This window comes from Mastigoproctus giganteus, chromosome 5, assembly GCF_048544385.1.
Source record: "Mastigoproctus giganteus isolate SK-2022 chromosome 5, ASM4854438v1, whole genome shotgun sequence".
In the NCBI taxonomy this organism is placed as follows: Eukaryota; Metazoa; Arthropoda; class Arachnida; order Uropygi; family Thelyphonidae; genus Mastigoproctus; species Mastigoproctus giganteus.
The window spans coordinates 115,878,832-115,899,883 of record NC_143579.1 but is presented as its reverse complement, the minus strand read 5'-3'; the positions used below and the strand labels follow the sequence as shown (position 1 = coordinate 115,899,883).

Below are 21,052 nucleotides of genomic sequence, written 5' to 3'. Positions count from 1 at the left end.
ACCATTACTGACTTAAACACATGAGGCATTTGGCCAATCCAGGCGAATGGATTGTCCAGGGACCTTCTGTAGGTACGGGTTACACAATCTCACTACATTCCCCTTCTTCCAATTACTTTTTGCTGTTCTTATACTTTACGTTGTATATCTCGTGTGCAATTAGGCTGGCCAAAAGCAATATCGAAATAAAATTTTTCTGCTATCACTTCTTTATTGTTCTAAGACAAAGTTTAGAGTTTTTTCAATGTTAGTTTGTTAGTCTAATTTTCTCCCCTTTGCTGACCCATCTGCTTAATTGTCTACCCCAACGTCACAAGGGTACGGTTCACTTTGACTAATTCTCACCTGCTTCCTCCCTATACTCAGGGTCACTTTAGCTATTATAAATTCCCTGGTAACTATCAGCCTACTTCTTTGGTCTCCGTTACAGCCCTTTTATGTTCTCTTCACTCGGTCCAACAGTAAATTGTCATATACTTACTATTTTCTTTCAACCTGATATTTTGCTTTCTTTGTAAAAAAATTCGGGTAGAGCAGCTAGCTATTCATTATTATTATTTTTTTCTTTAACTAGAATCAATTGGTTTTAACTTTAGCTTAATTTTGCTTTTTACATGTTATTTATTTTAGTACGAATTTGGTTTTGCTTTCTATTTCTTTTTGGTCTCTTTCGGGTCGGTTTACGATGTTTACATTTGCTCACTTTTTTTTGCCCACCACTTATACATCATTATAGAAACAGAAGCCTTGCTTATTGCTCTAATTCCTTTGGTTTTGGGTGCTGGCCCTTGATGATGTAACTAAAATCTTAGGACCTACAGCATTAAGTACTATTTATATATTTTCATTTAATTTTATGTTTCAGGCACTTCTAATTTGTTTCATTATAACGTTACCTGTCAGGTCAGCATGCCTACACATAAACTTATCATCCAGTTGCATGTATTTATTTCATTATGGTTGCTGAGTATTTCTACTATTATTAGCGAGTGTCCTGGATTATTAATCCATTATTATTATATTTTCGTTCTTTTATAGACATTCCAATTTATCACTACATCCTATTATTATTGCTGATACAGGGTGTCTCAAAAATATTGGTACAAACGTTTAGGGGAGGCAGTTAACATCTAAAGGAATGTGAATCGCATAGGAACCCATAACCGGACACGTCACGGGAAAGTAGTAGCAGAGGCACAAGAAGCAGAAATGACACAAGACAGTAATTAGTGGCAAACGTTTATTTGACATAATATTAACAATGGAGTACGAGATGGATGCATTTCATGATGTTACAACAGATGCTCAAATGTCCCACCATGAGACGCGATGCATGCGTGACACCGCCGCAGTATGGATTGGCAGACACGGTCGAACACACCTGGAGTTTCTTTGACAGTAGCAGCAGCGCAGACGAGTCTCTCCACGAGATCCATTTCCATTTCCACAGGCGATTCATACACGATAGATTTGAGGGCCCCCACAGAAAGAAACCAAGGCTCGATAAATCAGGTGAGCGTGGCCAGGCAACGGGTCCACCACAGCCAATCCATCGACGCCCAAAACGCCTTTTCAAATGGTCACGAACACACCTTCCATAATGGGCAGGTGCCCCGTCATGTTGGAACCAAATGTTGCGTCTCACATTTGCTGGAACATCGTCAAGTAACTAACCCTGGTAGAACTTGTTCAAGAAAGATCCGATATTTAGCGGAGTTCGTGCGGGATGATAACAGGTATGGGCCGACTAAGCAGTCACTGACCATACCTGCCCACACATTTATTGCGAAGCGATGTTGTGCCCCATGGTGGCGCATACCGTGTGGGCCCTCTGCTAATCCATACACTAGGTGCATGTCTGTCAGCTCACAGTTCATATATCTATGCATACTCTTCGTGCGGTGACTACTGCTTGAATGAGTAAACCAGAAATTTTCCCTCTCGCTAACTGATGAACAGCGCCGTGTACCGACTTACGATGACGTTTCCGGTTATGGGTTCCTATGCGATTAACATTCCTTTAGATGTTACCTACCTCCCCTAAACATTTGTACCAATATTTTTGAGACACCCTCTATATATATTTTATAATTAGTAATATATATATATATATATATGCATATGTTTCTCTCTCTGTGTGTGTGTGTGTGTGTGTGTGTGTGTGTGTGTGTGTGTGTGTGTGTGTGTGTGTGTGTGTGTGTGTGTGTGTGTGTGTGTGTGTGTGTGTGTGTGTGTGTGTGTGTATATAAACACTGGGTTTTCTGAAAGGAAAATTCAAAGTTTTAAACAACTCAACTTTATTCTTATTTTTACATATATATATATATATAATAATTACTGTATTTATCATCAATTTGCTATACATAGGACGAATACTTTGACCAGTTCCAGAGGGTTTGTTTCACGGATCCTAGTTTTAGCAATGTTTCCCAGTTTGGGAAACGTCGCTTTAGACAGTCCAGTCTGTTCACACTTTACATGTATTGCTATGTAAGACTTATGAACTTGGTGTTGCCTGTGAAGCGATACATAGTGATACAGAAAGAGAACAGACTTAAATAAAAGAGTATACAGAGAAGTGCAGTAAATATTTACAGTTATAATTAAACTGAACAGCTAAGTTTTGAAAACATAAAAATAGTGTTATCAGATGTTCTATAAAGTTATAATCTTAGTAGTTAATTGATAAAAGATAACCTTATTTAATCACAGAAAAAAAAAATCAATTAATTTTAAGAAAATAATAGCATGTGCCTGAAATGTGATGTGCTGTGTAAATTTCCTAACTTGTAATGGAAGAATGTTTTTGGATGGTTAGACATAGTGTTTCCATGTGGAAATTCCTTCCTGGCATTTCTTGGGAAATTTATGCTTTTCCGAATCCCGAGAAAGATCAGTCGAGAAAATGGGAAAAAGTATTATAATTCTCCTGTGAGAATTAAAGCTTAACAAACAATATAGAGATGTTACTGGTTCAAAGGAATCCACTGACTTCAAGTCAAAAGCAAGAACAGGAAATGCTAATGTGTGAAGTGGAAGGATAACTTAGCCTTCCATTTCCGGTTGACTTACAGAAATTTTGACCTTAAGGTTGGCATTTGCAGGAATTGGACAAGAGCACGTAGGAGAGAAGTGGTCATGATCTAATCAGTCAATCACGTAGGAGAGAAGTGGCCATGATCTAATCAGTCAATCACGTAGGAGAGAAGTGGCCATGATCTAATCAGCTGCATTCCTATGGGCCGCCAGTAAGCAAAATAAAATTTGCCACCGTCAGTGTTGAATACTGATATGCATTAACCAATCAGAAAACAATATCAAAAAAAAAATTAGGTGCTCTCCTGAACTGCCGTCTGTAAGTAATGCTTACCTCGCCTACCCACTGAGTAGTAGTGGCATATGATACAAGAAAGCTTATAAAGCATCAGCCAAAAAATGAAAAGACCTCCTACATCACCTGTTCAGCCCTCCAATAATTTGTCTAGTTTTTGCTTAAATTTATTCAAACTACCCACTTGGAAACACTTTTTTCCAACAATCAATCGCCTGCTGGCCGAAGGCAAACCTCTGCACATCAATCCTGCAACCATCCTTCCTCAACTTGAATTTATGCCCACTCATGGGTACTCTAAGAAGGAAGAATGCCATCAGCATTGAGCTTGCTCAGTCCATTGAAAGCCTTAGACACCTCATTCAGATTACCTTCCATGTGCTCAGTCTGCAGATGCTGCAATTTGCAGAACTGTAGCCTTTCTTGTAAAATTACGCTTTGCCTGTCATGTTGTCTGATAGGTAGCCGTGAGGTACCACAAACAACTTTCATCATTTAAATGGGGGCATCAAGGGACTGTGAAATCAGAATTCAGCTTGAACCTTTTCATGGACAAACATGTGCTGAAAATTTTTATATGTGTGGCCCAGAAGTAATAGAGGAATTTTATTTGCCTATAACTTTTTCTTTTTATTATTCTCTTCCCCCCCATCTGAGGTGAATTACCATTTCTGCAATTATTCAAAATGGAATCCTAATTTCTACAAGAAAGAATGGCTCTATCTGAATTGTATTTCAAAACTGCTCAGGTATTGGCACAGAAAGAGCTTTTAGATTAAAATTTAACACATTTTGTAGCTTTCATTTTCGTGTTTTATGAAGAGGCAAAATTTTCAGGTATAGGGTAAGGCTCCAAGAATTCATACCAAGCCATGCAGAAATATCTGCACCCTACCTACAATAGTATTATTATTAGTTAATATAAGTAGTGGCAAATTATGCAAGAAAGCAAACTTATAGATCACTAGCCAAAAAAAAAAAAAAAAAATCACTTCCCATATCAACTGTTCAAACTGGCCATCTCTACAACACCAGATGGGAGTTTGTTCCAGCAATCAACTTTCTTTCAAAAAAAAAAAAAAAAAGTTGCACTTCCCATATCTACTGTGTATTCTTTCTAACACTTTTTCTACTTCTTCCTAGAATTTATTCAAATTTTATTTGCCTATAACTTTTTTATTTTTTATTCTCTCTTACCACCTGAGGTGAATTACCATTTCTGCAATTATTCAAAATGGAAACCTGATTTCTACAAGAAAGAATGGCTCTAGCTGAATTGTATTATTTCACAATTCTTTCAAAAAAAAAAAAAAAAAAAACCCACACTGCATATCAATTGTGCATTCCTTTTCTATTTTTTCCTTGAATTTATTCAAACTGCCTACCTGTACAACACCAGATGGGAGTTTGTACCAATATTCAACCTTCTTTCAAGACAAAATATCTGCAACATCTACCCTGAACCCTCATGTAGTCTGAGCAAGAAGACAGATTCCATCACCATTTTGCTAACTAAATCCATTCAAAACCTTAAACACTGCACTCAAATCTCTTCAGGTGCCTGCCTAGTCTCCAGATTCTGCAGTTTGCAGAACTGAAACCTTTCTTGGTAAGAGCATCCTCCCTAAAATGAGTCCTACAAACATGTATGCAGAACTCAAGATGTGGCCTGACTATTGCCTTATACAACAGGATAATCATGTCATAATCCCTACTGTCAAAATTCCCATATGTCATCGAGAAAACTCCATGCACTGTAGTGGTAGCCTGTCTATGCTGCTCAGAAAACTTAGAATTCAATTGCACAAGTACTTCCAGGTATTTTCATTATCCACTACTTTGAGTACCACACAGTTGGTACATTAATCTGGGGTTACTGCTCTCCATATGAAATACCTTGCATTTGTCAGTATTAAACTTCAATTGCCACTTCTCAGCCAGTCTACTAATTTGCCTAGATCTTGTTGTAGGAGCATACGAGGACCAATACAAGAGTAATACCCCCTAATTTTTTGCTTTCAAATGTGGTGCTGTAGATCATTTTGCATGTCAGTGAGTGGTCACTAGAAGTCTCTAGTTTCACCATACTGAGTGGCAGTGTAATCGGTCTCATGAGTGCAGCACATGGATAGTTCAAAATGGCGAATGTTACAGATATACATATCAAGCAAAGAGTGGTGAGTGAATTTCTTACCGAGGAAGAAGTGATGCCTATCGAAATCCATACGTGTCTCAAAAATGTTTATGGTGACAATACTATAAATGTGAGTACAGTTAGACGTTGGGTAAGACACTTTATGAGTGGGGAAAGTGACATTACCACTGTGCTACCCTCGCAGACCCTCAGAAGAAAAAGGTCAAGGTGTGTTTGTTTTAATTGCAGTCTCCAGGGTTTTCCCTATATGCCGCTGTAGCATCTGAAAAGGCAAAGGCCAGGCCAGCAAATGTATATATGTAGGTGTGTAAGTATGTGTCTTGTTATGTTGAGTTCCAGCACCTGGCGACTTCGCAGCCAGGGGGTAGAGGACACCTGGTTCCCTGACTCTCAACCTTGGCCACATGGAGGCGCATCAGGTTCCACTTTCTAGCTGAGACTCTTACTGGGGCTATCAGGCAAGCCTGGGAGCCACAAGGTATTTAAAGAAAGGAAAATGGATATAGAAGGAGTAGTATGGAAAATGGAGGGAGAGGAAAGTGGATAGAAAGCAAGGGGACGAGGGAAATAGGCATCCCCAGAAAAGAAGCAAAGTAGAAAGAAAAGAGTAAAGTTATTAGTGGAAAAGACAGTTTTTAAACTAAGAAATTAATCTTGTAGAACAATAACTGTCTACCTGGCAGCAGTACCAAGAAAATTAACATGTCACAGCTGCAACAATCAGATACCAAGATATAATTTTCAATTGACTTGGTTAAAACTGTTAACATTAAAACTCTTGATATTATGATCAAAACTCTTTATATTATTATTAACACTCTTGATATTATGATTAAAACTCTTGATATTATTATTAACACAAGACCATGTAGTGAAGAAAAGACAAGAGGTTAAGGTACTAGCTAATGGCGATTTCCCCAGCCAGTAAGAAAGCAATTTACGCAATTGAAAACATCCAATTATTATACTGAACACGCAGGAACAACTATGTTAAACCAGAAATCACTGTCTTGTGATAATCGAATAACCTCTTTATCCCCATCACTACAGGTCAACTCAATTGAAATTGGATCTCAACCTAAGATATAAAATTGTCAACAAACAGCTCAATATCTATCTGACAAAATTTCACAATGATTTGAATTTCAATTTAGCAAGTCAAAAATCCTGATCTCACAACAAGAAAATAGTAAGTCAGATATTAGACTATACCCAAAATACTGCAACCAATCTAAGGTTTCAGCAATATGAAGCTGCAAGGCAATATTTTCTTTCCAAGATCTGTCATCATCCCGTGTGGGAAGTCAGTTCAACTAAATTATGTCCAAAGCCGCCCAGAACACAAGAACAACCATTTACAAAAGGCCAACTGCATGAGCACACAAGGTACTCATTTTAACATTTTCATAAGTTCAATATATATTTTATCACCAATCTTTAATTGACTCGATCCAGTCTTATCTATAATTAAGCAAAATTCAAAATTGCTGCAAACCTCAGCAATGAAGGCTTTCTAATTGATACAGTCTCAATTTTTTTTTTTTTTTTTTTTTTTTTTATACATAATTTTTCCCAAGTCTTTTGAGGAATCAAAATACCAATCACAAGCTCTGTACTCAGTACAAACATAATGGAGAAAATCATATTGTTCTCAAGGGACACAATTGTTTTTGCTAAGGATTAGTTCCATTCAGTCTTTTCCTTCGCCTAAAGATTTTATCTGCGAATTCCGCCAAAGCAAGGTAATTTTCTTTACTGTCAAGAAATCTTGGTAAGTCATTCTCCTCGTATATATATTTGTCAATATTTGTAAGTCCCTTCTATAATCTAGAAGTAACAGTTACATTCAAAAGTTAAATGCTGCACTGTTTCAGGCTCTCCACAGTTAAATAGTGGAGAAGCAGCAAGGCCAAAAGTATGCAATTTAAAGTTGAGACTTCCATGGCCCCTGAAATCAAGAACTTTAAATTTAAGCCTGGATATTTGATTTACTTAATTCTATCAACCTAGGCATGGATTTATTAGTTATTCTACCCTTAGTATCATTAGACCATTCCTCCTGCCAATCTACAAGGAACTGATTCCGAATTCTCTGCACATCTTTCTTAACTGGTAACTCTAGATTAAGTGTGTAGTGGTCAGGAACAGCAGGTAGACCCTTCTGCCTATAATACTGTAGGTAGTTAAATATTATTTCAAACTGAATGGGCAGTTTGCCTGTTAGTACCTGGAGAGCTAATGTCGAAATTGTACGACATGCCCTTGATGTCGCTAATAAAAAGAACCATTGAGCTTGCACAAAATACTTTTTTTACAAGGCATTTACAAATACTAGTGCCCCATGCACCTGCTGTATAGCAAACTATAGGTAGAAATATGCTTCCATAATACATTTTTAATGTAGAAAGCTTAATACCCCAGGCACATCTTGTAAATCTAATTAATTTTCTAGTCAAGTGTTTTTATTTTCTGGAGTATATATTTGCCGACCGGGCTAGCCGGGTGGGTAAAGTGCTTGCCTGGCAACCCGCAGGTCGCGGGTTCGATTTCTGCCTTGGGCTTGGATCAAAGTACTGCAAAAATCTTGGGAGGTGCATTATGGCCACAGAAGCCTATGCGCCAACAACTACCAAAAAAAAAAGAGTATATATTTTGCATGGGCTACGAACTGAAACCAATCATCGATCGTTATACCAAGGTATTTATACGTACGGACAATTTTAATAGGTTGGTCGTTTAATCTTATGTTTGGTGGTCTCTGTAAATTTAGGTTGCCTTGAAAGAGCATTTGTTTGGTTTTCATTACGGAAATCTCTAGTTTGTGGGTTACACACCAAGTATATAAGTCAAGCAAAACATTTCCACGTTCTTCCAATTCAGGTCTGGAATTACTATATATGAGAACAACAAGATCGTCTGCATATGCAAGTTTAGAAATACGCTGATGTTCTTTAACCAGCCACCCATCAAGCAAACGGGGCCGAGAACGGATTCCTGAGGGCAGCTGCAAGTAACTGGTCACAATACAGAGCAATGTCCAGATGAGACTACAAGGCATCTATCCTGAAAGTAGTCAGTGATAATTCTGTAAATGGGGACAGAGATCCCGGAATCTCGCCAGGACACTCTGCCACCATAAGGTGTCAAAGGCCCCTTTGAAGTCCAAGAAGAGGCCGAGTATGTATTTAGTACTTGAAGTAGAGACCAAATCCATTGTTTGTTTAATTGCATCTACTGTAGATTTTCCTTTAGTAAAACCAAATTGATTAGGTACGTGTAAATTTTTTCTATTGTAATAATTTAGAAATCTTGCAACAATAAGTCTTTCCAGTACCTTCCCAGGAACGGGAAGAAGGGCAGTAGGACAGTATGATGATGCCTGGTTTATGAATTTGTTAGGATTTTTTAATAATATTTTCAAATTCGCTTGCTTCCATGATTTGGGAAAAGAACCTTCTTTAAGATAGGTAAGTAGATTTTCATGATTGAAAGTTTTGGACAAAGTTTCCAAATTCTTTTCAAGACAGAAACTTCCATCAAATCTACACCTGGGCATTTTCCCTCCTTCATGGAGCAAATGACCTCATTAATCTCCTCACGCTTGAAATTTTCTTCAAATGAAGGTCCTCGTAGGTTAAATGGTTTATTCTTATTCTAGTCTGTTCGGTATTTTCTGGAGACTGAACATCCTGATATATTATTTCATCCAGAATAGCATTCATGGTTTCCGACCATGTAAGCATTTCAGTATTATTTGACTTTAATATGGATGAGAAGATCTCTGCCGGATGTATCTTTTCAACAACCAGTGTAAAAACAACTCTTGATGAAGACCCCATGGGTCTTCATCAAGAGTTGTTTTTACCAATTGTTCCCACGCTAAATGCTTTTCTTTATAAATAATATTAAAATATGTTTTTCTGGTCTCCTTATAAATTTCCTGTAAGCACTCGATCTCCTCATTTGGTCTGTTATTACGTTTTGCACGTTGGTAATCTCGCCTGCCGTTCATTAGGTTGCTTTGCAAAGCAGAAAGATCTCGAGTCCACCATGGGACAGAATTCCTTTGTCACTTTTTTCTTTTGGAGAGTTCCATCACAAACCTCAGTAATAAGTTTCATTAACTCTCGCAATTGCTAGTTTAAATCCAGTTCTCCCAAATGGTCAACATTGTCATCAATGAAAATTTCTCTTCACTTGGAATCAAAGAGCTCCCAATCTGCACTTTGTGTTTTTTAGGGAGGAAAACCATAATTACAGTTATGATATCTGGGATCTGAAGATGATACAGTGTTGAATGCAATAACATTGTGGTCACTGCCGGTCCAGGAGGTATGAACTCTCCAGTCCCTGACACAGTGACCAAACGTTCTGTTAGTCAAATGTGACATCAATAAAGGATTGTCCGGAGGCAGAGACAAATGTTGGTGGATGTCCTGGGGAATTCCGAATAGTTAAGTTCTTTGATTGAATAATTTCCTCTAACTGCTCGCCTTTAGAGTCCGAAACGGGGCTGTTCCATAGTGTTGACTATGCATTTGCATCTGCGAGAATTAACACTTTCTTCCCAGCTAATTTGTTTAAGGCTGTTTCTAAATAGTTCAAGAAAGGTTCTATGGATTGACCAGTTTGGCTACATTGCATATAAGGTATAAGGTATGTTCGTGTTGGACGGCACCTGGGATTTCTCCCATCTCCGCGTGTGTTTCGCTGTATCAAGGACAGTACACTGTCAAGCCAGACTTGAAAGTGTGTGGGCCATGTCTGTGCAGTGTGATATGTTGTGCCCATTGTTTATCCGGCTTATTGGCCACCAGGCCCCTATTGGACCCAACGTTGCCCATACCCTGCCATGTGGAGGCTAGCTGGGTGTATCCAGTATCACAACAAATTGCTCTGGCAGGTCCTGCCACCTAGTTTCCTGGGATTTCAGTGGCTAGGACCTATTAAAAAAAAAAAAAAAAAAAAAAAATTGCGTTTGACATTAATGCTTAATGGGATTGCTGTTAGGAAATCACTGGTTGGGGTTGAACGCTAAAGAGATGTGTTAAAGGCCAAATAGGTCGGGCAAAATTTTGATGTTATTAAATTTAGACATGTGAGGCTATATGCTAGCTAATAGTGTTAGTTGTCTTAGAGATTTACAGGGAACCGGTAGAATTTAGACGTTGATTAGAATTTGGCGGCATTGTTAAGGGTGTACTTCGGTTGATTTAGTTAGAGAGGGAGGGAGACTGAAGACTGGGGGGGGGGAACAGATAGAAGAATAGGGACGATAGAGTAGGCATCCCCAAAGAGGTCAGTGGAGACAAGCCCCACCAGGTGAAGTATGGGGGGGTAGGCAGGGAGGGGAGGAGAGGAGACAGAGATCCGTCTCCTCCCTCCCCTGCCTGGGGATGGGGTTTTAAAGGGAACCAGGTTAGAGTACCCAGTTCAGATCGCCGTTGGCAGCAAAGCCGCAGAATGTCTTCATCGGTGTCATGTCCAAGGAGTGTCGAATCTGGTATGAGGGTTAATCTGCCCATCCTGCTCCGGGGGTGGGAGAGAGACACATTTACTTCATTCATAATCTGCATTCTCACTCTACTTGCATTCTTTTTTTTTTTTATTTATTTATTTTTTTTTTTATTTATTTATTTTTTTTTATTATTTTTTTAAATACTTTTTTCTTATTTTATAATTTTTTTCCCAAGTTTTTTATATATATGTATATATATATATATATATATTTTTTTTTTTTTTTCACTCAACTCATTCATCTTTTTCTCACACACCAGGGAGGATGCAATGATGTGTAGTGTAAATTTAAATACTAATTAAAACTAAGGTTAGTGTGTACTTAACTGTAGCATTTATGGTTTGTGTTCTTTTTCTCATATGCTTACACTTTTATTCATTCTTCTAGCTCTCATCTCATTTATTCGACTCTTACTTTCTGCACGGCACTCTCTGGGCACCTCAACTTACTGTTATTCTTCAGTTGTGGTGCAGGCCTAGCCACAAGTTTTTTTTTTTTTTTTGTAGGCCAGGGGAGAATGCAGTGATAGTGTTTATGTGGTTAGTGAATGTTTGTTAGTACAGTATATATAAAGTGATGTAAGTTATTTTTAACTTTGTATTCTTTCGGCCAATTACATTTGCTCTTCCACTCATTCCCATTTACTCTCTCTCTCTTTCCCTCATGCTAGGTCGTTCTTTCTTTCACCAAAACTGCCATTTATTCCCTTTTACCATAATTCCTAGTTCACTCAGTTCCCAGCCTATTCATTGTCTTTCATTCTCATTCATTCATTCATACTACATTGCATCCCTTTGCTACTAGCCTACTGATATTTTTCAGCTAATCTGCTCCCTGTACATCTCCCTCTCCTATGTGGTTACTTGTACATTGCATATAAAGTGATATGCAGTAAATTTCCCCCAAGATGCCCTCCAAACATGCACACACAGAGTGCTCCATGCACAAGCCATTAATCCTAGTAACCGTGATGTTTGGATCCACTATGACCAGGGAAAGTGACTTGTTGATAATCGCCAAAGTGGCCAGCCAGTAACGTCAGTGACAACAGACAAGAAGACATGGATCAACACACTGATCAAAGAGGACCGCTGCATCACAACACACGAATGTGATATGATAATTATGTATAGGGAAACCTTATACATAATTATCATAAAGGAACTAGGTTACAACAAGGTTTGTGCCTGGTGGTTCCTGAAAATGCTGACACATGAGCACAAAGAAGCCTGGAAAGTCATCTGTACAGAACTTCTCCAGCGCTATGAGAGTGAAGGAGAGGTTTATCTTTCACACATAGTCACAGGTGATGAAACCTGAGTCCATTTTGACCCTGAAACAAAGAGACAGTCGACGGAGTGGCACCATCAAAATTCACTGTGCAAGATGTTCAAAAGACAGCTTTCTGTTGGTAAAGTCATGGCGACAATATTTTGGGACAAAGATGGGGCCTTTCTTGTGGACTTTGTAGAGCGTGGCACCACAATCAACTCAGATCAATATGTTGAAAAAGTTGAAAGCCCACATCCATAGAGTTCGACTCGATAAAATCCTTCATGAGGTTCTTTTTCTCCATGACAATGCACAACCCCCACAGCAGTCTGCATATGATGGACACCACTGGAAAACGGGGGTGCACTGTTCTTTCTCATCCCTCTCATAGCCCGGATCTTGCACCTTCTGACACATCTTTGGCCCACTGAAGGATGCACACCGTAGAACCCATTTTACAGACTATGACCAGCTCAAGCACAGTGTTCGCAAAGCCCTCTGGTGCAAGAGTAAGGACTTTTACAGGATTGGAATATGACGTCTGATTCAGAGATGGTGGAAGTGCATATAAAATGGTGGTGACTTTGTGGAAAAATAACAGTGTGTTTATTAATGATTCAGAATTAATTGGTGTAAAAGGCATAGTTGTAGGAATTAAATTTTCTCTGGAAAAAATAGGAGGAATTACTTTCATACCACTCCTCCTACCTTGATTACCATCATTAACCATCCTACCAACTTTGTATCATCTGCAACCTTAGAAATTAAGCCTGATATGCCTTCATCAATATCGTTAACAAATGTGGAAAACAACATGCACCCAGCACTGAACCCTGGAGGACTCTGCTAACAACATTAGTCCAAGAAGAGCAGTGCCCATTGATAACCACTCTGTCTTCTCTCATCCAACCAGTATATATAGCAGTAACTTGCCCTTAATGCTACACTGCTCCAGTTTATATAGCAGTCTGTTATGTGTAACAGCATCAAAAGCTTTCCTGAAATCCAAGTACTTAATGTCAATTATATTTTGCATCCATTTCCTTTGATACTGTCATAGTCCAGTCTAATTGGTCAGACTAGATTGCCCCTTAATAAATCTATTCTGTGACTGCAGTATAACTGCATTACTTCTTTAACACCATTGCCCATTTCTTTCCATGGAACAGAAGTCAAACTAACAAGTCCCTAATTACTCATTGCACACTTTGTTCCTCCTTTGTGAACTGGGGATACATTCGCACATCTCCAGTCCATAGGGACCTCCCTTGAATCCAAGGATAATTTCATAATCATGGTTAAAGGCTTGCTCACTTCATTTGCTGCCTCTTTAAATATAATTCAATAGATCCCATATCATCAACTGTTAAACTTTTGATATTGAAGTGGACCGATGTGATTTAACCCCCTTCCTCCTATGTTTACATAATTAAAAATAGTCTTTGCTATTTTTCTTTACATCTTTGCCAGACACTTCCTTTGTGACTTGAGTAGGTATATGTATCACCTGATATTTTATATGCTTCCCATGCATTTTTCTTCTCTGCCACAAGTCTCATCTGACATCCATTTAGCTCTAAGCCTTAAACAGTATACATCTTCAGGTAAGCTTTATATCCCAAGTAATGTCTTACTTGGGATAAAAAGCTTGACAACTTCTACGATTGCATCCCTAAATGCTTTCCATCAAGAATTTGCTGTTGGTAACTTTATCAATTGGTACCACCGCATAGAATTTAAAAACTGAAACTGTCTGAGACCATTATAGTCACCTTTATGAAAGCAAATGCCCTTCCTTTTTGCCTTTGATAGTAGATACATATTTAATTAATTCCCATAGTAATGCACTGCTATCACTGCCACTTAGTGGTCTTTTATTAGCAGATTCTTAATGCATTAAAGATCTCTGCTGATAACCAGATCAAGACAACTGATTTCTTTTGTTACCTCTAACATCGTGGTGTAAACAACATTCATCAATCTCCAAAAGTCTGGTACTGTGTTAATGATCTACTCACAGGATCCAATCGGTATCTTGAAAGTTAGTTCCCCATTATAGGACATTTTGATTTACTAGCTTACTCTGTATGTCTGTCAAGTTATTATACTCATCACAGCCATTATGCTTATCACACACTGCTACCCTCATTTTTGTTTTCCCAGTGCTTATGTCACATCAAACTGACTCAACTTTGTACTGGCCACCCATGTTGAATGGGTGTACTGCCTTAGAATTTATGCACTTCTTAACTAAGTGCATATTCCCCCATCTCTTGTTCTGGCTTTAATTTCAGTGCACATTGTACTCTCTATATTCAAATTCTGAATCCCTTATGTCTAAGTGACACTGTCTGCATTTGATTATTTGAACAATACTTCAAATATAATATTCTTGAACCCCTTCTATTTAAATTTATCTCATCCCTGTAGAATCTCTTCCCCCCCCTGTTAATGAACATGAATGCAGAGCATGTCAAGAATCTACAGTGTCTTCAACTTTAGCCTCCTGGTAAAAGAGGACTAGATCTAGACTGGTCCTCTTCTACCTGTCCCTTTACACCTCCAGTCCATGGGGGACCTCCCCTGAGTCCAAGGAAGCTCTCATAATTATAGCTAAGGGTTTGCTTACTTCCTTTAATATAACCGGATAGATCCTGTCCACCCCAGGTGCCTTCCTTGTGTTTAACTTGAACAATTTCTCCTCCCCTTTGCTCTCAGTTATTACCAAATCACTTAGCTCCAGTCACCAGCTGTAGCTACTTCCTGTGGGACGTAGGTTATCTGCTGCAGAGGTTGCCGTGTTTTCTCATGTTGGAGCATGGGATGCAGCATTGTACTGGATGGTGAGTGATTAATCAATCCGTATCTATTAATTTTTCGATGGCATCAACCCTATTCTTCAAGCCCTCATATTCACTCAGTCTCCATGTGCTTTTGTAACTAATACACACACAAAGACCCCCCTATGGCTGTATCATGTCCTGTAAAGGTAGCTTTACAAAAGGAGCACAAACAGCATAATTCTGATTTCTAAGTGAACTGCCCTGGGAAGTTCTCCCCCGAACCAAAACATTCTGACTACTTTGAGCCCTTTCCTTTCCTATTGTAGTATGAGGAACAATTTCAGTCTTAATTTAATTTAAAAGAAACTTATGAAATTCACTCACCCTAGGAGGAGTGAATACCATGCATTCATTCATCCTAAAGTGAGTATTGCTTTTACGTACCAACTCTGTGGTACTACACTCATGGTAATGGAAAATGAAAAATTCCTGGGGATAATTGTGCAGTCAAATATGAAGTTCTCTGAGCAATGCAGACAGGCTGCCAGAACAGCTCATGGGGTTTTGTCAATGGTATACAGGAATTTTGCTGGAATAAAGAAAATAAGGAGGTGATTATCCCCTTGAATAAGGGACTGGTTAGGCCACGTCTTGAGTACTGCATACAATAATCAAGATGTGGCCTGGCTGTATTGTGTACTGGAGACCTCATTTTAGGAAGGATGTGGAGCTGCTGGAATGAGGACAAAGAAGAGCAACCAGATTGGTGAGGGAACAAAGGGGTGCTCTTACCAAGAAAGGCTTCAGTTCTGTAAATTGCAGTATCTGGAGATTAGGCACCTGTTAGGTGATCTAATTGAGGTGTTTAAGTCTCTGTATGGATTGAGCAAGCTCAATCAGTGCTGATGGGATTCTTCCTCTGCACGGACCACACACACACACACACACACACACACACACACACACACACACACACACACACACACACACACACACGAGTGGGCACAAATTCAAATTGAGGAAGGACATAATAGATGTGCCGAAATTTGCCTTTATCCAGCAAATGATTGATTACTGGAACAAACTACCATCTGTTGTGGAAGTTGATAGCTTAAATAAATTCAAGGAAGAACTAGACAAAGTATTGCAGGGAATGAATAGTTGAAATAGGAGGGGTTTTTTTTGCTGATGCTATATGAATTGCTGTTTCTTTTTTGCATCATTTGCCAATGCTAATCTTATTTTTAAGTTTATTTTATTTTATATATTTCTGTATGTTTTGATATTGGTATGGGTTAGGTTCATAGCACCCTGCATTACCTATTGCCTGTTAGCAGCATTAGTTTGCTGTATTTATTTTATGGTTCATTCCTAAGTTTAATTTAATGAAAACTCTTCAAACACTTATGGGACACCATTCCTTTATAGATTTCTGGATGGAAGGCTTGAGGTATCGAGCCTAAAATCTTTCCAGGAAATAATGCACACGTACTGAAAATATGGTTTCAATCCAATTTTTTATTCTCAAGTAATAATGTCAAAAACGTGCTTTCATTTCTGCATGTACTAGCTATGGGAATCAAGATGGAAATTGAGAGGTCTTGATAAAATATGGTCAATAACACTGGTCTGCATATATTTTATTGTTTCCAAAGTTCATGGGAGCTCTGGGTTTCTTCTGGTGCTAATTCTGAACATCCAAATTGTTGCATATCACATACAGCTTCTTTTTTTTTTTTTTTTTTTTTTTACAAACAGTAAGAACTGTTTACTTAGATACACATTCCATGTATATGCAATATGTGTATTACTTCCTTTGTGACTAACAGGTATAAATGTTATCAGATGTGTTTAGACAAGTCAAGACCTGCAGGTAGTTATATAAACTAGCAAAATGTTTGGAAGCCTTGCAATTGTGGAAATGCAGTAAAACAAAAACTATGACATTTGCCATTCCCATGCTGTGAAGAGAACCCCAGGATCATATTAATTATTGTTGCTTTTGTTCCATAAGTGCAGCTTGTTATAATGTGAAGAACAAGCAGAGCATTGATACCCCCAACATTACTTCAGCTGTAAGGGACAATACCCCATGAACCTAGGTTACTGGTACCACCTCCAACAGTTTTTCTTGAATATGTCACCAGATCCCAAAAACAGACTTTTGTGATCTAGAGCAGTGCTACTCAAATTATATGTGGTGAAGGACCAGTTCCATTTATTTCCAATCTGTCGCAAACTGGTAACGGAACAATCATTGCGGACCAGTAATGTCCACGACTAATTTCTAATCCTTTGCTGACCACTATCAAACAGTTCGCGGACCACACTTTGAGTAGCACTAATCTAGAGGATGATATACCCTAGTGTCACAAAGTGAACTTAATGATCTCATGGGAAATTTATATCTATCAAAAGGGTCTGAAGAGTTTTTATGGTCAAGACTGAAATCCAAGAATCTGCTGGCCTCAGGAACAGTCTTTATATGTACAGACATGATGTAAAAGAATCAGTTTCACAATGGAAAGAAGTATGTATCCATTCCTGTAGCCCAGCGTTTCTCAAACTTGCAATAATTGCATACCCATTTTCAGAGATTAGTCTTACCAGGTATCCCTTCTCAGACAAAGATGATTTAGGGATAGCTTTAATAATGCTATTTTAGTTAGACTAGAGAAAATATAATATAATATATGGTATTCGTTTATTAATACATAATAAAAGTTTTATATACAGGAACTCCCTGACTTACATAATACTCAACTTACGCAAATTTGATTTTACGTATGTTTTTGCTGGCCGGTGCAAACTTTAAAAAAATATGGAAAAGTATTTTGTATCTGTAGGTTTCTTTTTTTTTTTTTTTTTTTGGTAGTTGTTGGGCGCATCAGCTTCTGTGGCCATAATGCACCTTCCAAGGTTTTTGCAGTACTTTGATCCAAGCCCGAGGCAGGATTCGAACCCGCGACCTTTGGGTTGCCAGGCAGGCACTTTACCCACCCGGCTAGCCCTGTCGGCGTATCTGTATGGATAAATGGAGGTACAGTATTGTGAAAATATTGTAATGTGAACCCAATAACACTTTTTTATTTTATTTTATTTATTTATTTTTTTTATGTAATTCGTTTCAAGTCCTTGGAAGTTGAAAATTTCACTATATTACTAAGCTATTTATCTCTCTAAAAGGTCATATTTAGAATGGAAATTGCACTACCCTTATCATATGTTCCATTATAAAAATCAATTTTGAAAACCTTTATGATATTTTTCTAAAGCACATTTCTGGAGGCCACTACCATAAAACAATTTGCACTTTCCGGTTTATTGGGCTTTTCTGTTAGTGCATCTAATTATAAACGGGTAGTAAACTCGATCTTATTGCATTTGCGATAATACCGATAACTGCAATTGCGTTGGTTTTTACTTTATTATGGCGAAATGAGTTCCCCTTCACTGAAATCTTCGATCATATAAAAAACAAATTTTCAGAAACTTCTCTTCATTCCTATTTACTTATTACAATGTTCAAGGGGAAAGTGACCAACGGAAAGTGTAAATGGTGGTAGTGCCAGGAAATGAAACAAAATTGATTTAAAGATGAAAATGATTAAGAAGTATGAAGCAGGACAAAGTTTGTCATCTATTGCAAGGGAATTAGGTCTCACTGCTTCAACGGTGAATACTATTTTAAAGGACAGTGTGCAAATAAAAGATGTCAAAGGATCAACACATTTAAGATCAACAGTGATCACAAAACAGCATTCATGTGCTATTCGAAGATGGAAAGGCTATAATAATATGGATGGAAAATCAGATTCAGAAGCAAGTGCCCCTGAGTCCAATGGCCATTCAAGCAAAAGCAAGAAGTATTTATGAAGATATTAAGGATAAGTATGGCGAGCCCCAACCCAAGTTCGTGACAAGCAGTGGTTGGTTTAATAGGTTCAAGCACCACGTGTGCCAATTCTGCAGCTACAGAGAAATTTTGTGATGTGTTGGAAAAAATTATTCATGAAGGCGGCTATTTAATGCAGCAAATTTTTAACACTGACAAGACTGCTCTGTATTGGAAAAAAAATGCTGGATCAAACATACATTGCCAAAGAGGAAAAGACAATGCCAGGTCTCAAGGCTTCAAAGGATAGGGCCACACCCTTGCTTGGGGCTAATGCAGCATGAGATTACAGATTAATACCACTGCTTGTGTACCATTCTGGAAATCCTCTTGCATTAACTCCAGGGGCTAACAACTGGTGAGTATGGGCTTGGCACACTCATGGTCCTGAGCTGGATATCATCATTCTTCTCTTCCTTTGGTGAGTCCCTTTTATTTCTTTCTTTTTCTCTCTCTCTCTCTGGGGTAGTTTAGAAATTTTTTTTGACTGGTGCAGCACAAGCCTCAGGCTTCTTTGCACCATATGGTTAATAATAATAATAATTTAAGGGCATCAATAAAGCCACCCTACTGTTGTTGAAAAATATTGTAAAGATGACGTTCCTTTCAAGATTTTGCTTGTATTAGATAATGCCCCTGGACATCCTACGCATCTAGATGATTTCAATTTGAACGTGAGAGTCACATTTCTATGACCAATCACGACTTCACTCATCCAACCTGTGGATCAGGGTGTTATTTCGAATTTAAAAGCATACTATTTGCACACAACATTTGCTCAGGCATTTTCTGCAGTAGACGGTGAGAAAAATTTTACGTTAAGAGACTTTTGGAAATCTTACGATATTTACTATGCCATCTTAAACATTAATAAGGCCTGGGTGGAAATTACTAAAAGTTGTTTAAATGGTGCATGGAAGAAAATATGCCCATGGCACGTAAAAGGCTTCAAAGGATTTGAAAGAGACGAATCATATGAAGACGTTACAGATAAGATTGTAAAGGTTGCAGAGCTACTTCAGTTGGAGGTTGATGTCAAAGATGTGGAAGAGTTAATAGAAGAAGAAGAGAAGGAATTAACAAAGAACTTATTGAATTGCAGGCAGCAATAGTGAAAGAAGAAAAGGCTGAAGCTAAATATGAACCAAATGAAGAGCCAAGACATTTGGCATTTAGTGAAATTGCATCGGCAATGGTGACTTTTCATAAGATGGATCGATTCTTAAAGTTAACAGAGGGAATAATGATGTGGTTGCTTGCTACAAAGAAATCTACGATGAAATGAAAAAAGGCCACCATCCAGTCATCCATTATATGTTCTTTCATAAGGTTGATCAGCCGATCCCTTCTAAATCTCCACAGCCCTCAACCTTTGCAGGACCTTACTTATCAGCTGAAGATGTCGATTCTAGCAACGATGCTTGAGAGGTAAAACTTACTGATGTTATGCCTGTCTCTTCTCTTTTTTTGTAATTTTATAATTTTAACAATTTTTTTTTTAATTGCACACTTTTTTAATTTTTCCTGCCATTGAGATAAAAAAAATTGAATAAATACAATAAATAATTCTATTTACATGTTCGTCGAACATTTCTTTTTTTGATTCAATCAATTCAGCGAGCACAGTTGCCAATGCTGCACAAGCATGGAAGAACTTCTGACTTATGTAGTGTTACGTGGAACGCAACCCTTACGTAAGTTGGGGAGTTGCTGTATATATATATATTTAGAAATAATAATTTAAAAATTGAAAATAATAATAAAAATGAACAGATTTTCTCAGTACAGCATAGATATATGGCATTAGCATTAGTAGAGGCATATGATGCAAGAAAGCAAGCTTGTACAGCGTCAGCCAAAAAAAAAAAAAAAAAAAAAAAAAACCTTCCCATTTCACCCATTCATTCGTTCCAAATGTTTGTCTAGTTTTGCCTGGAATTATTCACGCTGTAAGCTTTTGCAACAACAGATGGAAGTTTGTTCCAGCAATCAACCACACGCTGGCTCAGGCAATTAATCTGGGCAAGCAGAAGCATACCATCAGCATTGAACATGCTCAAATCATTCAAGGCCTTATACACTTCAATCAGATCACTTC

The 21,052-nt window shown here is 38.0% G+C and overlaps 1 protein-coding gene across 2 annotated transcripts in view; it reads left to right on the top strand.

Annotated features, from left to right (window-relative positions):
* LOC150085653 (RING finger protein 145-like) overlaps nt 1–21,052 on the top strand; it is a 78,993-nt gene that overhangs the window by 4,265 nt on the left and 53,676 nt on the right. The window contains exon 2 of one of the 2 annotated variants that reach the window (XM_090374155.1): nt 20,572–20,648. The exons of the other annotated variant lie outside the window; for it this stretch is intronic. The gene's annotated coding sequence lies outside the window, so the exon portion shown is untranslated. The remainder of the gene's footprint in view (nt 1–20,571; nt 20,649–21,052) is intronic. 2 annotated transcript variants of the gene reach the window in all.